Below are 18,039 nucleotides of genomic sequence, written 5' to 3'. Positions count from 1 at the left end.
CTCTCATCAAATGAATTAATGCGCGCTTCAATTCAATTATTGCTCTCATCAATTGAATTCAATTCAATTGATGAGAGCATAAATTTCGTAGAAATATTGCTCGCAATAATTAATTTAGAGCTCTGTATAAATAATTTGATGATCTCTTTAATTCAATTGAAGATATCTTTAATTATTTACAATGCTTTTGTATAAGAAATTAATGCGCGCATCAATTCTTTTAAAGAGAGCAACAATTCAATTAAAGAGATCATTAATTCAATTGTAGATATGTTGAATTGAAGATATCTTTAATCATATAATTGCTCTCTCTCTAAAAGAATTATTGCTCTCTTCAAATGAATTAAATATATCATTAATTCAATTGAAGAGAGCAATAATTGAATTAAAATCAACTATTACTCTCATCAAATGAATTAATGCGCGCATCAATTCAATTATTGCTCTCATCAATTGATTTAATGCGCGCATTATATCAATTATTGCTCTCTTCAATTGAATTGAGGCGCGCATCAATTCAATTGTTGATAACACTGGTAAAATTGCAACATATGTTTAACATATGATTAACATATGTTTTCAAACATATGTTAATCATATAAAAGGAGCACTTAAAGGTCAACGTATGTTTTCAAACATATGATTAACATATGTTAAACATATGAATAACATATGTTTGTATTATCTTATGATAAACATATAATTTGTTCATATGATATTCACATGTTTTTCTTATTATTGTAACATCAAGTTTATATTAAACATATGTTTAACATATATCAAACATAATTATGTTTAACATATATCAAACATATGTTTAACATATGATTAATATATGTTCAACATATGTTTAACATATATTAAACATATGTTTAACATGTATTAAACATATAATTAACATGTTTAGGATATGTTAAACATATGTTGAACATGTTTTGAAACACGATAATCTTGAAGGGACACACAGCATATATGTTTTCGAACTTTTGTTTAGCATATTTGTTGATAATATACAGTAGATAAATGTTAGTATTACTCCGTAATAAATATGTATTTTGTTTACATAATTTCCCTGATGTTGATATACATGCTATCAACGTTTACCATCTTTTGGTCATACATGTGATTTCGAAGTACCTCTCCAGAAAAAAGGAAACAATTCATGTCGGAAGGAATCAGCATTTATTTATTTATCCGAGTACATAGTTATTATTCGGTTTGCGCTGCACCTGAAATGAAATGAGGAACGATCAATACTTATTTTAGACACATACAGCTGTATATTTGTAATATTATATTAATATTAAGCATACAAAAATATCACATAAAATATAAATACATTCGTGCGTGTATACCTGCACAAAATACCAGACAATTTACATATACATGTAAGATCAATTCATTCAAATCCAATTCATTGGTATACCTATTAAAATATTTTTTCACTAAATAGAAAGGAAAGGTAGTACTTAGTGAACATAAAAATTAAATTACCAGCATTATTGTCAGATGCTCTTTTTCTGGAAGTAACTGTTGAGGGAGGATTATATTGTGAGTAACTTTAATCCACGTCCCGTAGTAGTGGCTGCTTGATTGCAATGCCCTATGTATCAACTTTCTTGCTGTCTACTTATTTCTGAAAGAAGAAACTAAGATACTTGTTTATATAAATTAATACCCCACTGTATCCACTTATGGGGCTTCCCCCAATCAAATATAAAATAATCTAGATACATTTACACCACATCATTCTATTTTGATTCTCACATTGTTTGACCTTGACATTTAATAATGATTTTCATTTCACTACAACATTTCTTAAACCAATCCTGGGCCCATAAAGCATTTAAATTAAGTAAGAAACATGACACTTTTTTTAAAAGACGGGGAAAAGCCTACAGACTAGGTCTGGAGGGGGGGGGGGGGTGTTCCTGGACGTTGGACACAAATATCAAATATAGTACAGTCGTTTGCCTAGTTCCGGATCACATTTTCATTAACGATTGCTAGCGGTATAATCCACGAAGATACTGTAGGTTTTAATCGTCTTGTGAGAAGATCAGAAGTTACTAAAATGAAAAATAACAAAAATTATTTGGAAATCGTGGTAAATATCACCGGCCTTTGCATTTTCCATAACCGTGTTCATAGGTCAGTTCCGAATCACACTGCCAGTTCTGCAGGCCGATTCGAACTTTCACTGACCCAATCCGACTTTCAATCGGTCCGAAACTTTAAATCAGTACGTGTGTATGTTTATATTGCTTAATATATACCTAGTTTTTGTAGAAATAAAATAAAATCAAACACTAGTTTAAATTAATCTTTACATTATTGACGTTGTATATATTGAACAATTATATTCAAAGCTTCACATTTAGGCATTAACATAGCTAAAACTGCGGCATTCAAAATTCTCTTAATCAACATTTATAAATAATTATCTTTCTCAGAGTGTGGTTATGATCTAACATTATATATACCCGGGATAACAATCCTTCGGCATTTTCTTGTGGAGTTTGAAAGAAAAAATAATACAGTCATACATGTATATCAATATGCTTAAAATTGAATTGACTACAGTAGGCCTATACTTTTTAAATATCAATTTCAAGATGTAAATCTAGATGCAATACATAGTATATTTACTGTCCCGATGTTCTCATTGTAATGTATTTACGGGGGGGGGGGGGGGGGTGTATCCATTTTGGTAATCAGAAAAAACAAAACAGTTTGTGTTTATGAAAAAAGTGTGTGCGTATTATATCTGACACTACTTCTATAAATCGAACAGTGCATTTAAGGACATGCGGGACGATGTGGCCAAAAATAACTCGTCAATGAATATTTTTTCTTTTTTTCATGAAGCACCATCAGGATGTCCTGTACAATGTGTATAAATTTCATGGTCACTTTCTAGGTATACAAGGGAGATAATAAGCTTTGAATTACCCCCCTTTTCGAAAATTGTGAATTTTACAAGATTATTCCGATTTTCAATTCAAAAAAATGATTTGATGGAATTTTCATCTATATCTTTTACAATAATTTTTAGAATATATGTAAAATATAAAATATATAATAATAAAATGCTTAAACATAACCATATAATAAGAAATTGGGAAAATTTAAGGATTTGGGTGGAAATTGGTACTCAAAAACAGGGTAGTCCAGATACTAAATGAAGCACTGCTCAAAAACTTGTCAATGAATTTTTTTGCAAACACTGCAATTAAAAGCTATTCATATACCCAACTTTCTGTAGAAATATGAAGGGGTGAAACTAATCTTGATTTTGAGGTAGGCGTCCTTGAAGTTATACATTGATATGTTCACTTGGGGTTAGGCTTGGCGAAATATTTGTTATTAATAACTTTCAAGCTTATATTCTTTTCATGAACAACTACTGTTAAAAGTAATGGGGGATGGGACAGTCTCAATTTATTTGTACTACAAAATTTTAAAAAAAAAGCTCATTGTCAAAGACGGGGGAGGGGGGTGCAAGAGGGGGGGGGGGGGGGGGCTAATTCTTCGTGCCTGTTTTGGAATACATTGTTAGAAACTATATTTGTTTTGAACCTATTGAAATATTTAGAATTTTCATAATTATGGAACAAAAATTGAGTTAATGGAAACAAATTAAAATTTAGTTTTTTTTTTAAATATACATGTATATATTAAACATGGCTTCGAACAAAACGTCTAGTCTAGCTCTAAACAATACGTCTTCTTTCAAACCACGGGTTAGGTCTAGTTAAGGTCAATATGAGCTACTACTTCCTTTACTATATTAACAGCATTTCCGCGGCCATGGTAGCTAGTGTCGCTTGACTCGATCGTCTCCATGCTATTTTTCAAAGTATTTATGTATCGCACATGTTGTGACTTTGCACCTTTTTCTTTTTCACACGTCTGCTTCTCGCATACATTCCGACGTGTGTCATATTTTTTTGGAATATGAAATACATGTAGTTTCAGAGATAAAGCGTACTTATATTTACATGAAAATGCTTGCAAAAATTAAACATTCCTAGTATGGACGTTAATATTTGACCAAAAGTAACGATTCCCATCATAAGGGGGGGGGGGGTATTTTTCGCAAACAAGGATCGATTATAAAAGCACCTGAATAGTTTGTACGTCTCCCAAGCAAGATTCAGAGAAATGTGTGTCCAGATCTATAGTTTCACACTACTATAGTGAATATCAACAAACGATCATCATCTTACACTTGCACTGAGTCATTGTTTACAGACAGTTGACTTTCTTTTGGTAAATGACTAGAGATGCAAATTGCATGTGCATGTAGGAGCGATTTCGGTGACTATAAATTGTAGGCTATAGTATCAAAATTATTGTGGCGCATACTATACATATATTTAATATATGCAATGTATATATATGAAAAAGAGACTTGTAATCACTATGAAATAAAATGAAAATTATCATTTGACAAGAATTCAATCAACAGATTTACACAAAACACTTGACAGCGGTAGCAAATTACAACAAAATATGATGACATTTTCCCCGCGATACAACGTCGTGACGTACTTTTTTATTATGACGTCGTATAGTGTGTCTGTACAGTACAAACTTCCACCCAAACTCCCCGTCGAGGCCTCATTACGTCACCTACGAATAGACCTCTCCTATGTGACGCACCACAATATACAGATTTGTATATTGTGAGTCCGCGATTATCACGCAGACAAATTACAATAAAGAAGTAATTCGCAGTTAAAAGTTTGAAGATATTAATATTAAGAGCATTAATATAAAAGTATGGATTTTATTTTAAACATAAAATGATCAAAAGATCATTAAAAAGTAGGGAGACTCTGTTCAAATTATTGTGTAAAGTAATGAACTTGATGTTTACGATCTTGTTTTGAAAGTTGTTTACGTTTGACGTTATGTTCTTTCGTCATTGTACAGTGACGTCACAGTATACGCGGCCTAAGAAATCGCTATCCCATAATGCCTAAGTGGAAGAGTTTGGTTTGTGAGCAAACGAACTCTGGTGGAAGTTTGACTTCCACCAGAGTTCGTTTGCTATTCGTAGGTGACGTAATGAGGCCTCGACGGGGAGTTTGCTGTACAGTATTGTGATTTTTCTCGGGAAGCTTAACTACGCTGCGTCCGGTTCTAAATTTATTATAAATTCGCAACCATCACGTGATCATCGTCCCGCATATCCTTAATGTGAACTGAGATATTGCTCAAAGTTTAAAACTAAGTTCAACAAGTCGCGTATGACAGTAGTTGACACGACTGATCCGGAATTGGACAAACAGATGGTGTCTCTTTGGTAAGGCATCTCAACTACAATAATGCATTCACTGAAGAAATATTTATCGATGTATTAGCTGAAAGATATATCAATTAAAGGCATTTATTTTGTGTGCAGAAAACTTGGTTATTTTTTAGCTACAGACAACTTTTCCCCCAGCCGCGATTTTTTCCCAAGCGTGTAAGTGACAAAGATGTCGAAGTTCTAATGTATTAAAGAAGTGTGACAAGTAATAAACCTGGGTTGGATAAAAATGACAATAGTTTTGTATCCCTCAGTAATCATTTTCAACGTGATTTACCTTTCTAAGTAAAATCATTTCATTAATTAAATATTTTTTAATGATAATTACAAAGTGATTCGGAACTGGCAATGATCCGGAACTGGGCAAACGACTGTATGTATATATATACATATTTTGTTTATCTAATGTAGTAAACGTAAAGGACAAGGTACGGTTTTAGCCAAATTCTGCCCGGCGTTTATGGAGGAAAATTATTTTGCGTTGCAGATATTTTCCTGTCAAATTCCTAAAAGAGTAACTTATAGTAACTCTCAAAAGCATATGGAAATCAACTCATCTACGCGCATGCGTAGTACATAATCAAATAAAGTAAGGGCTTTCAGGCTATTTGTGGTGTTTTCATGGTTTTTGTATTGATAAACATGTGAAATTGAACACCTCTTCCCTCATCGCCCGGAATAATTTTTATATGGATTAAAAATTTCCTAAATAACTTACAATTCATCTTAGTTTCATCCCGGGCGACGATGGAAGAGGGGTTAAAATATCAGTTGAAAGATGCTAACAAATTCGCCATCGTGACAGCTATTTGCGTTGATCGTGGCGGTTGAAGAGGAAACGAGAATCATTTGAGTAGTAAATATATTTTCAAATAATATATGCTCATATAGTTATTTATTTAAACACATTGACATTTATTAAAATCATCATAATAATAATAAAAATCCGGATAAATTTAAGCCTATCTTACAGACCGGATGCCATTTTTGTTGTTATGACTATAGTGTAAACAGAACGGTATATAAATAGCACCAACCGACGATTTGTGAGAATTCATGTTACATACCAGCCAAACTACATTTAAATAGTTTATATAACGATGGACGATTCTTTTAATAAATAGTATATTCCTTGAAGATTCAAGCATTATTTTTTACCATTCACATTCATTTGATTAAATGGGAAACGGCATGTAACAGCAGACGACAATATCCACCTAGGTACGTACGTACATCAGTGACGTATTTAGCTCGAGTGTAACATTTTATATTTTTCAAAGACAACAATTTAATTGTCAGAAAGTTTACGATGGTTATTCACAAATATAAAATTTTAAGCACCCTATCTATAAATATACAACACCGCGGTGACCGAGCGGTTAGAGCGTTCGCCCCGCAAGTGGAAGGCCCGGGGTTCGAATCCCGGCCGCGACAGATCAAAGTTGTTAAAACAGGTAGTGACAGTTTCATCGCCAAAATGCTCGGCATCAAGTGTGAATGTCACGGGTCCTTGGAGATGACCTTAACACTGGATGACCGGTGTCACAATATGGCACTGAGGGTCTTCAGTGTTCTACTATATCTGCAATGGTTACGAAACTATTTCATTTTTGAAAACACAATACAAAACAAAAAAAGTTTGTGTAGCTAAGATAGGGATTAATATACATTTCTTGCAAGGCACTTTTTACTAGGGAATATATGTTACTCATTAAAATCATTTTTAAATTGAGGTGCCTGAAAGATAATTTGCTCCATATGTGTTACTCGGATCGTATTACTATATGTATTTTAATTTACAATGATTGAAATAGATTATACATGTAGGTGCATAGGTCGTTTTTTGGTTTTTTTAAAAGGGGGGGGGGGATTGACTTCTCGAAAACATTGACAAACACAAAAATAGGGATTTTGGTATCATTGGTCAATGGAGAGGGTTGATTACATGTATCCAATGTATCACTTACAATTACATTTCATCTATCTTTCTCTACTACTATTTAAAATGCAGTCCGGGGGAGGGAGGTTACACAAAGCGAATACACAACATATGGATAGATCTATATATATATAATATTGAGACTCGCAGTATTGAGCATTCCGTCAAAATTTTGTTTTTCTCCATTCGAGATAAATATACGATGTATGTATATACTTGCATAATGAGAAAATGCAGTTTAGATTTGAATGGTTTTCTTTTATCATGGGACAGGGGTTGGTTAGCAAGTCTTAAGTTTTATTTCTCTTGTATAAACTATCGAATGATTTTTGTATTTTACAACTTTTAAGAGGGTTTCTTTGAGCAAAAGTGGATACAATGACACTAAATTGCGCAAACCAAGTGTTGGGGTGTACCAGCTTTGTATCGCTCAGTTGTACAGTACCGAACACATTGACAAGCCTGATAGTGGTGAGAGAGAGAGAGAGAGAGAGAGAGAGAGAGAGAGAGAGAGAGAGAGAGAGAGAGAGAGAGAGAAGAGAGAAGAGAGAGTTTTGTTTGTTTATTTATTTACGTCCTTTCGAGAACTTTTCTCTCAAATTGAGAAATCATCAGCTGTATGTGAAGTACCACATATATAAAACCTATGATTAGCATTTAAGGCTATAGCATTGATTTTTTTTAACGCGACAATACCTGTTGTGACACAGGACCTCCTTTTTCAAGGTCACGAAAAGCTGAAGATATCGAATAGTGATGAATTCGAATTTGCGTAATTTCTATAAATAATACAAAATAAAGAGTAGGGCAAACACGGACCCCTGGACACAGTCGAGGTGGCATCAGGTGCCTATCTGAAAGACCCGTGATTCTCACTTTTGTCGAGCGTTTGTCGAAGAGCACATGTATGTCTACGTCTCAGGTTCGACGTGGCATGTCATGAGCGGGGTTCGAACACACTATACCTCCCGGTTACGAAGCGAATGCCATATCACTGATAACCCTAACCGTTTCATAATTATCTTCCCTTTGAAGTTGTGTTTCTAGTTTCTCAGAAACGCTGCGTTTTTTCCTGAGTATACCTATGAAATGACATTTTGCTCCAACTTAATACCACGCATATAATATTGAGAATATACATATATGGAATATTGCGTATGCCAATTAAAAACAAATACCGATGAATTCTATTGTGTTCCGATTCGTGAAAAATTACATTGGTGATAACTCAAACTTCGCATAAAATTCAGTGATTTGAATTTGAGCTGCCTTTGATGTCATCATTTTTTTCCGAATGCACGCGAGACTCTTAACAAATATAAAAAAAAAAATCTTAAAATTCTCCACAATAAAGGAAGTTGGAGACAGAAATAAGAAATCACTGTTACCAGCATAATAACTGTTTCTTTAATTAATTTGGTGTTCAAACCATTATATTTCTGCACCAGAAAAGCTTTCCGCGAATACCTGCAGTTTTTGTCCCTGTGCGGCATATCTGATGTGGTTTCAATTTCCATTTAATACCCATTCAAATCAGTACAGAAACCAATAATTTCTCATTTATTAAGAATTAATAGTTCTATGTGTGATACAGTTTATATTTTCCTACTCAAAACATCGCTTGGGGAGAACTTTCGTATATTACGTCAAAATTAACGTCAAATTTAGTGACGTCGTCAGGTTAATATAAAGTTTTCCGTTGAATATATTACAGCTACTATTGTAGATAAAGAATAACAATGCTCATTTTCAAAAATGGCACATTCTCAAATACCAGATTTAGTATTTTGGTGAATTTCCTTGACAGGGCAGATTTTGGATAAAACCGTACCTTGTTCTTTAAACCAGGGTGTTGTTCGGGGAGGGGGGAGGGGGGTCTAAAATATGTCTAATATCTTGATCTAGTAATTGTTCCTGTGGACTTTTTTCAACAATAAATGAGAATTTTATATGAACTGAACTTACACATTGTTGAGAATTGTCCATGACTTTGTCCTGAGGTTCTAGTGATTTTTCGGGTAAACAGCTGTATCTTCACGGCCACGAGCAGCTTCCCCGTTAGTTGTTGCGATTATTGATTGCTCTAATTATCAATATAAAGAATATGCTTGTAAATACTAAATCAGCTATGCCCAATATACAAATGTTTATGCTGAATATAGAAACTTTCCTGATATTAACAAAACGTTTACAAAAATTACATCGTCATTTGTGGTTACTCTTCTCTTCTTGTTTAGTTCTGATATGTATGCCTACACTGCTTATAACCTGACTTTATATACAAAAAACATACTTTTGAATGTAAACCTATACTTGGCATTAATTTCATTTTTCTACTTACTGTTGGAAAGTCTTTCTCATTATACACGCACGTGCTCTGAATCTTCTTAGTTACATCGATGCTTTAATTGCACGGATTTTATAAACAGCGAGTGTCAAGCGTGTAAATTACGTCGAAGGATATAATGACAAAGCTGTTTTGCAAGATTGTCTCCGCAAGCGAGAAACGTAATTCAAAATAACTTGACGTCATATTTGGTATATTTGTTACAGATTAGGGCCACGTCATACAATATAACCTACGACTATAAAATCCAAAGAGTCTCTTTACTATAAAACCGGTTTGCTCAGACTGTGTCAAAACCTTGTGATTTATTTTATGAAGGTGACGATATTTTTAAACTCTGTTCTGTGATATTTATAGTCTTAGTTGTAAGTTCTTTTGTAAAACCGTCTAGGCCCAATGCAGCGATTTTGAGGTGGGGGGGGGGGGTATTCCAACAAACAAAAATCTGTATAAAACATATACCCCAACCCATGTTTTATCATACTTTAATCATATGATCAAAATTCAATTAAAGCGAGCATCAATTCAGATGAAGAATTAATGCTATCATCAATTCAATTAATGCGCGCAATAATTCAGAATTGAAGATATCATTAATTATTTGAAGAGATCTTTAATTAAATTGTTGAGCGTATCAAATGAATTGATGATATCTTCAAATAATTGAAGATATCTTCAATCATTTGAGTAAATAATTGTAAGTACCTTTCAATTATTTGAGTTTATGTTAATTTGGCGCTCCATACTTCAATACGGTTGGAAAATTTCGTGTAAATTGGTGTCAGTCGTTCGTTTTCTTTATGGTTTTTTTTTTTTTTTTTTTTTAACAGAAAACCCAACCAATTACATCAGTGAAGAGACATCATTATACATGTAAATGTACATATCGTAAACGTGAGGAAGAAAACTTTGCAATTAAGACGATTATTAATGATGATTAAAATGTAACGCTGGATACAAACATTCTATGAAAGTATAACGAAGGATACAACCATTCCTAACTTATTTACAATGATGCTTGATTTTAATGTCTTTTGTGATGCCATCTGGGGGGTTTTCTTTCTTTTCTTTTTAATTTGGATATTGAACTTCATTATCTTTTTTACAAGATTAACGGTTTAAATTATAACTGTTCCAAAGGGTAGAAAATTTTTAAGAGGGTTTTAGGACTGCATTCCATGTCATCATTTTTCAATGGCCTGTAAACTACAGGGACTACACTCGTTGTTATTACCACAAAAATGAATTCTTCTTTTGGTGGAAATTCCCAGCGAGCATAGTTTATGTTTGTAAAATACGATTTCAATATTCACTAAGGTTAATGTCATATATGGCAAAGTCATAGTGTATCAAGCTATAGAGGTAAGTTAAATCAGTTAGTCATTCCTGCCAATGCGAAAATCCTAAACAAAATCAGAGAAGACAGCGTTGTTGAATTATATTTTAGGAACTACAAATAATCTCCAAACTTCTCAGCCGAAAACTGCTACAAAGATGTCAGTACTGCGTCTGAAATCACAATCGTAAAATGTTTTGAAGTGAAGAAAGATGCCAGAGGACATATGTGAACTAAAACTGCTTATGCTCATGACGACCCCCCCCCCCCCCCCCCCCCCCCCCCCCCCCCCGACAAACTATGTATTTGACATATAATGTATTCTACACCCGAAAAAAAAAGATGGCTATGAAGCAAACCGTCTTCAATGATTTTCTGTGATTGAGTCAAAGAAACAATCAAAATTTCTCCTTATAAAGAACATCGATTTTTTATAAATACAATTTTACTTTATTACTTTCAATTATTACTAAAGTTGATGTCATTTGGAAAATTCGTTTTGTCTTGTGTTATTTCATGTTCAATAGAAGGGTTAATTAATCTGGTAATCCGGACGACGATACAAATTATTTTGAGATTACCATAAAAAGTCTTTTTGTAAAATTACCATTAATAATAAATACCCCCCCCCCCCCCTAAAAACATCGCAATACAATGGGTCCAGTAGTCAGTAGAGGGGTATTATCGAAATTTTACATTTCTGTGCAATTCAGAATTAAGATTTTTAAGTGTAAAAATGATTGTTATACCCCCCGTAACAAGTTGTGGGGGGGGGGGGGGGGGGTTATACTGGAATCGGGTTGTCCGTCTGTCTGTCCGTCCGTCCGTCTGTAGACGCAATGGTTTCCGGGCTCTAAAGCATTATCCTTTCCACCTACCGTCACCATATCATATATATGGACTACCCATGGGATGAAGATGTTCCCTATCGATTTTGGGGTCAAAAGGTCAAAGGTCAAGCGCACTGGACATCGAAGTAGCAATATGGTTTCCGGGCTCTAAAGCGTTATCCTTTCCACCTACCGTCACCATATCATACATATGGACTACCCATGGGATGAAGATGTTCCCTATCAATTTTGGGGTCAAAAGGTCAAAGGCCAAGCGCACTGGACATCGAAGTAGCAATATGGTTTCCGGGCTCTAAAGCGTTATCCTTTCCACCTACCGTCACCATATCATACATATGGACTACTCATGGGATGAAGATGTTCCCTATCGATTTTGGGGTCAAAAGGTCAAAGGTCAAGCGCACTGGACATCGAAGTAGCAATATGGTTTCCGGGCTCTAAAGCGTTATCCTTTCCACCTACAGTCACCATATCATACATATGGACTACCCATGGGATGAAGATGTTCCCTATCGATTTTGGGGTCAAAAGGTCAAAGGTCACGCGCACTGGACATCGAAGTAGCAATATGGTTCGGTTTGTCATGCCATTTGTTTTTTACACTCAGAAAAGAGGTAGTTTATACCTATTACCAACACCCTTTGGGAGATTGGGGTAAGCGGGGGGTATTCTTAGTGAGCATTGCTCACAGTACCTCTTGTTTTATTATGAAATGGAATCTTCAAACATGGGTATGAAAGCAACTTTAATGCCAATAAATAGTTTCTCATAGAAATTCTAGAAAGGAACTTTTCCATAAAAGATATGCTAAAGTAAACCTTTGGTCCTCTTTACCTATTATGTAAACAAATTTTATCATAATATAAGGGATAAATCATGAAAAACTTTGGGGGGAAAAGCAATACATCGTTGATTTGCATAGAGAAGTGATAACAGTTCAATAATTTTATTGACAATGTGTCTTTTTTCTTTTAAAATGGCAAAGTGTTTTGATTTATCGGCTCCCCCCCCCCCCCCCCCCCCCTCTTCTCTCTCTTCTGTGGTATGCAGTACTGAGTAGTAATTAAGTTTGAACCTATGAATTAAGTCACCCCTCACACAGTTAAGGATTTTGAAGTTTGGATTGAAGTAAGTTTTACGAGTTGTTTTTTGTTTTAAGTGTCTATCAGCATGACTGTCGTGCAAATAATTTTCACTATTCGCCGTGGTCGCGCTTATATTAGAGCTCCTATCCGCACGATATTCTTTTCCCAATTATAAATTTTTTCTACTTGCCCATGAGACAGAGTTAGAGATACATGTATATTTAATTTGTATGATTTTAAATCTTATAAACTTCTGACAATTTAAAAAAATCAAACGATATGTCTACACAATTATTGAATTTATCTCTAACTTTGACAAATGACCAGTTCAAAGTTCACTTTTAGTTACTGTAAAACATATGTAGGCATATAGATATATTAAAGTTAGACACTTTATTGCAAATAATAAGGATACTAATTATAAACCAGGCAATTTAAGTGGTGGGTCACCACCTAATACCCAACTGTTAGTCAATCCATTTTCAGCAGTCTGATTTAAACCACCGCCTTCTCTTTACGAATGTAAGGAGAGAGGGGTGTATTATAAGACGAGTGTAAGGAAAAGGAGGGCGGTATTAGGCGATTCTAAGAAAGGAGGGTTTGTATTAGACGAATGTAAGGAGATGGGGGGGGGGGGGGGGGGTATTTGACGAGTGTAAGGAGAGAAGGGGGTTGGAAAAGCCCTGAATTATTCCTGACTTTCTCTAACTATGTAGACTACAAGTGTTTTTCAAAATTTGTCGTCGGTCGTCGTACGTATAATCTCGCCCTTTTTTTTTTTTTTTTTTTTTTTGGAAAATTTTCTTTTTAAAAATATTATCTGTATAGATCGTAGTAGTTGTCAATATTTATATGTTGTACCCCCCCCCCCCCCCCCCTTGAAAAGGGACGCTACGACGTGCCTGGATAATACTGCCGTGATTTGTTGTAATGCATTATAATCTATTCTTTTTGTAAAATTACCATTAATAATAAATACCCCCTCCCCCCAAAAAAACATCACAATACAATGGGTCCAGTAGTCAGTAGAGGGGTATTATCGAAATTTTACATTTTTGTGCAATTCAGAATTAAGATTTTTAAGTGTAAAAATGATTGTTTTATTATGAAATGGAATCTTCAAACATGGGTATGAAAGCAACTTTAATGCCAATAAATAGTTTCTCATAGAAATTCTAGAAAGGAACTTTTCCATAAAAGATATGCTAAAGTAAACCTTTGATCCTATTTACCTATTATGTAAACAAATTTTATCATAATATAAGGGATAAATCATTAAAAACTTTGGGGGAAAAAGCAATACCTCGTTGATTTGTCAAAATGATTACGTCGTTTTTTCCCCTATGACCTTTGACACTCATATATAATTAGGTAATTAAATATGGCGGCACCGAGTGTGCAAAACATCTATGGCCGTAAACGCCGAGCATAGGCCTAAATTTTGAAGCCCTTCACCGGTAATGGTGACGTCTCCGTGAGTGAAAAATTCTCGAGTGGGACGTTAAACAATATAAAATCACTCCTTATATACATGTATTAGTTATATAGTTGTTTCCTGCTCAGTGTCATTCTATGATGACCATTTGGCCTAATCTTGTTTAGTTTGAGGTAGATATTGCTAATTTGCGAAATGGCATAACAAAAGTGTATATTGAATTTATGTTCTACATACATATACTGTGCTCGCTGGGAATTCCTTCGATACCGGTCTCGGTAACTCAGTGGTAGAGCGTTCGCTTCGTAACTGGGAGGTCGTGATTTCGAGTTCCGCTTGTGTCATGGCCACGTGAGACCTAAGACATTAATATAGGTAGTGATTGCTCCTTCGCCAAACGCACGGTATTTAGAAGTGAGAACCAGTTCTTTTCTGACCTTTAAAATGGAGGTCCCGTGTCTCGACAGGCGTTGGTACGATATTTAAAGAACCCTCACTGATACGGCTCTGAGCGTTAAGCATAGGTCAAAATTTGTGGTACTTCATCTACAGCTGGTGACGTTTCAATATGAGTGAAAAATTCTCAACAGGACGTAAACAATCAATCAACCTACTGATAAATTGAATGTATACTTTTTAACGTCCAACTCGAGAATTTTTTACTCAATCATTGCATGTCGATGAAGTGCTGCAAAGGCCTATGCTCGGCGCTCACTGACTTTGAACAGAGAGGGATCTTTATCGTGCAACACCTGCTGTGACAAGGGCCTCGGTTTTTGCGGTCTCATCCGAAGGACCGTCCTATTTAGTCGCCTCTAACGACAAGCAAGGGGTACTAAGGACCTATTCTAATCTGAATACCCATAGGACCCTCCTGATAGAAGAAATGATTAATTCTTTTTGTGGTAATAACAACATCGAGCTTGGCCCCTGTAGTTTACATGATGTCATAAGAAAAGACATTAAAAACATGCCTCGTTGCAAATTGTCAATATATTAGGAATGGTTGTCTCCTACGTTATACTTTCAAAGAACGGTTGTATCCAGCGTTATATTTTAATTATCAATAATAATCGTCTTAATTGCAAAGTCTTATTCCTGACGTTTATGGTATACTTTTGTAATGATGTTGTCTTTTAACTGATGTTATTGAATTTTAGGTGGGTTTTCTGTTTTCTAATAAATGAAGAAAACGAACGACTGAGACCAATTTGCACAAACTTTTCTAACTGTGTTGAAGTGTTTGAGCAAGTGGTATGGGATCTGACCGGATACTATATATCATTCAAACCTGAATTCATTGCGTTACCCGATAGGCTATAAATAATTCTTAAGAATTATCTGTATAAAGAAAAACACTGGCCAGTTTCTAACCCCTCCTCGCGGACATATACACCCTTCCTAGTAAATTGCCGTAAGGACTGGTTGTAACTCTGCGTTAAAAGCACGGTTGTAACCCGCTTAGTCCTGAATGGTTGTATCAAACTGACGTTTGACCATGGACTTTGTGAATCTGTATAATTGGAGCATCATACGACTATGGTAGAAATGACAACGTTTTTTCTCCTGGAGAACTCGTACCCCTTCTATGATAGAAATGACAATTAAGTTTTTTCTCCTGGAGAATTATGGGTACGAGTCTCCAGAAGTCTAGAGGGTCTGCTGTCGCCATTGTTGTTAATAATCCAAATATAATACAATTGGACATCGTGAGACGTATGTTCCGGACTACAAATGTTTCAAGATTCATACGCACATTGTTCACATTCACGAGGAAATCATTTCCGAAATGGCTAATGTAGTAGCTAAATTTTGACCCCGATGTAAATCATTCACCCGTTGTATTTGACCAAGCTCACTTTTATCATTCAGCCAATAACTTCAATAACAATATCTAGTGTATAATGCACTGTATAAATGCAGCGAACCATTCGTCGAAGCGAGACAGCTGGCCTTGCTAGCTACACTTCTCCTTCCAATCTTCCTATACTGGAATCACGTCTTGTTCGTCTACTTTGCTCATTTTTACTAACTAAATTATCATTACATTATCCTAGGGTTGGGTGCTCTTCCTTATAGTTTATAGGCTAAGTTCCAGGCTTTAGGAGTGTGATTGTCATATTCATACTGGTAATAAATACGTAAAGTGTTGTGTATCTTAACCGAGTTTTACGATTAATTGAAGACCTACGGAAGACTTACAAAAATGTGGGTTATATACATAAAAACCAATACGATTTTCTGTTTGAGCATGTCTCAAATACCTAATACAAACAATTTTGATTAAAATAAGTTTTAAAGTGTATTTTCAAAGCTCATTTTTAGCTCATTTGAGCTTTTCTGATCGCCTATTCTCCGTCGTCTGTCTAAACTTTTTTTTACATTTTCGACTTCTTCTCCAGAACCACTGGGCCAATTTCAACCAAACATGGCCAAAAGCATCCTTGGGTGAAGGGTTTTCAAGTTAGTTCAAACGAAGGGCCATGTCCCTTTCAAAGGGGGGATAATCATAAAAATAGGGTGGGGTCATTTAAAAATCTTCTAAAGAACCACTGGGTCAGAAAAGCTGAAATTTACATGAAAGTTTCCCGACTTAGTGTAGATTCAAGTTTGTTAAAATCATGGCCCCAGGGGTTAGATGGGGCCACAATAAGGAATCAAAGTTTTACATACAAATATATAGGAAAAATCTTCTCAAGAATCACTGAACCAGAAAAGCCGATATTTACATGCAAGCTTTCTGAAATATTGCAGATTCAAATTCGTTAAAATCATGACCCCCCGGTGGTTGGATGGGGCTACAATAGGGGATCAAAGTTTTAAATACAAATATATAGGGGAAATCTTTAAAAACCTTCTCAAGAACCACTGAGCCAGAAAAGCTGAGATTTACATGAAAGCTTCCTGACATAGTGCAGATTTAAGTTTGTTAAAATCATGGCCCCCGCGGGTCGGATGGGGCCACAAGGGGGATCAAAGTTTTACATACAAATATATAGGGAAAATCTTTCTCTCAAGAACCACTGAGCCAGAAAAGCTGAGGTTTATATGAAAGCTTCCTGATATAGTGCAGATTCTCAATTGTTAAAATCATAGCCCCCGGGAGTCGGATGGGGCAACAATAGGGGATCAAAGTTTTACATACAAATATATAGGAAAAATCTTTAAAAATCATCTTCTCAAGAACCACTGAGCCAGAAAAGCTGAGATTTACAAGAAAGCTTTCTGACACAGTGCAGATTCAAGTTTGTTGAAATCATAGCCCCCGGGGGACGGATGGGGCCACAAGGGGGGATCAAAGTTTTGCATACAAATATATAGGGAAAACCTTTAAAAATCTTCCTCTCAAAAACCACTGAGCCAGAAAAGCTGAAATTTATAAGAAAGCTTCCTGATATAATGCAAATTCAAGTTTGTTAAAATCCTGGCCCCCGGGGGTCGGATGGGGCCATAAGAGGGGATCAAAGTTTTATATACAAATATATAGGGACAATCTTTAAAAATCTTCCCAAGAACCACTGAGCCAGAAAAGCTGAGATTTATATGAAAGCTTTCTGATATAATGCAGATTCAAGTTTGTTCAAATCATGGCCCCTGGGGGTAGGATGGGGCAACAAGCGGGGGATCAAAGTTTTAGATACAAATATATAGGGAAAATCTTCTTCTCAAGAACCATTGGGCCAAAAAAGTTCACATTTACATGAAAGCTTTCTGACATAGTGTAGATTC

At 35.2% G+C, this 18,039-nt stretch overlaps 1 long non-coding RNA gene across 1 annotated transcript; it reads right to left on the bottom strand.

Moving 5' to 3' along the window:
- Positions 1 to 1,167: 1,167 nt before the first annotated feature.
- LOC130048267 (uncharacterized) lies at positions 1,168 to 9,639 on the bottom strand. Its single transcript, XR_008797113.1, has 3 exons — positions 9,222 to 9,639; positions 1,495 to 1,636; positions 1,168 to 1,229 (listed from the first exon to the last, which is right to left on the bottom strand). It is a non-coding gene; the product is annotated as an uncharacterized LOC130048267 (long non-coding RNA).
- Between the last annotated feature and the right edge of the window lie 8,400 nt (positions 9,640 to 18,039).

Source organism: Ostrea edulis, chromosome 7 (genome assembly GCF_947568905.1).
Source record: "Ostrea edulis chromosome 7, xbOstEdul1.1, whole genome shotgun sequence".
Lineage (NCBI taxonomy): Eukaryota > Metazoa > Mollusca > Bivalvia > Ostreida > Ostreidae > Ostrea > Ostrea edulis.
Note: the sequence above shows the minus strand (reverse complement) of the source record. Positions and strands in the feature narration are given on the sequence as shown.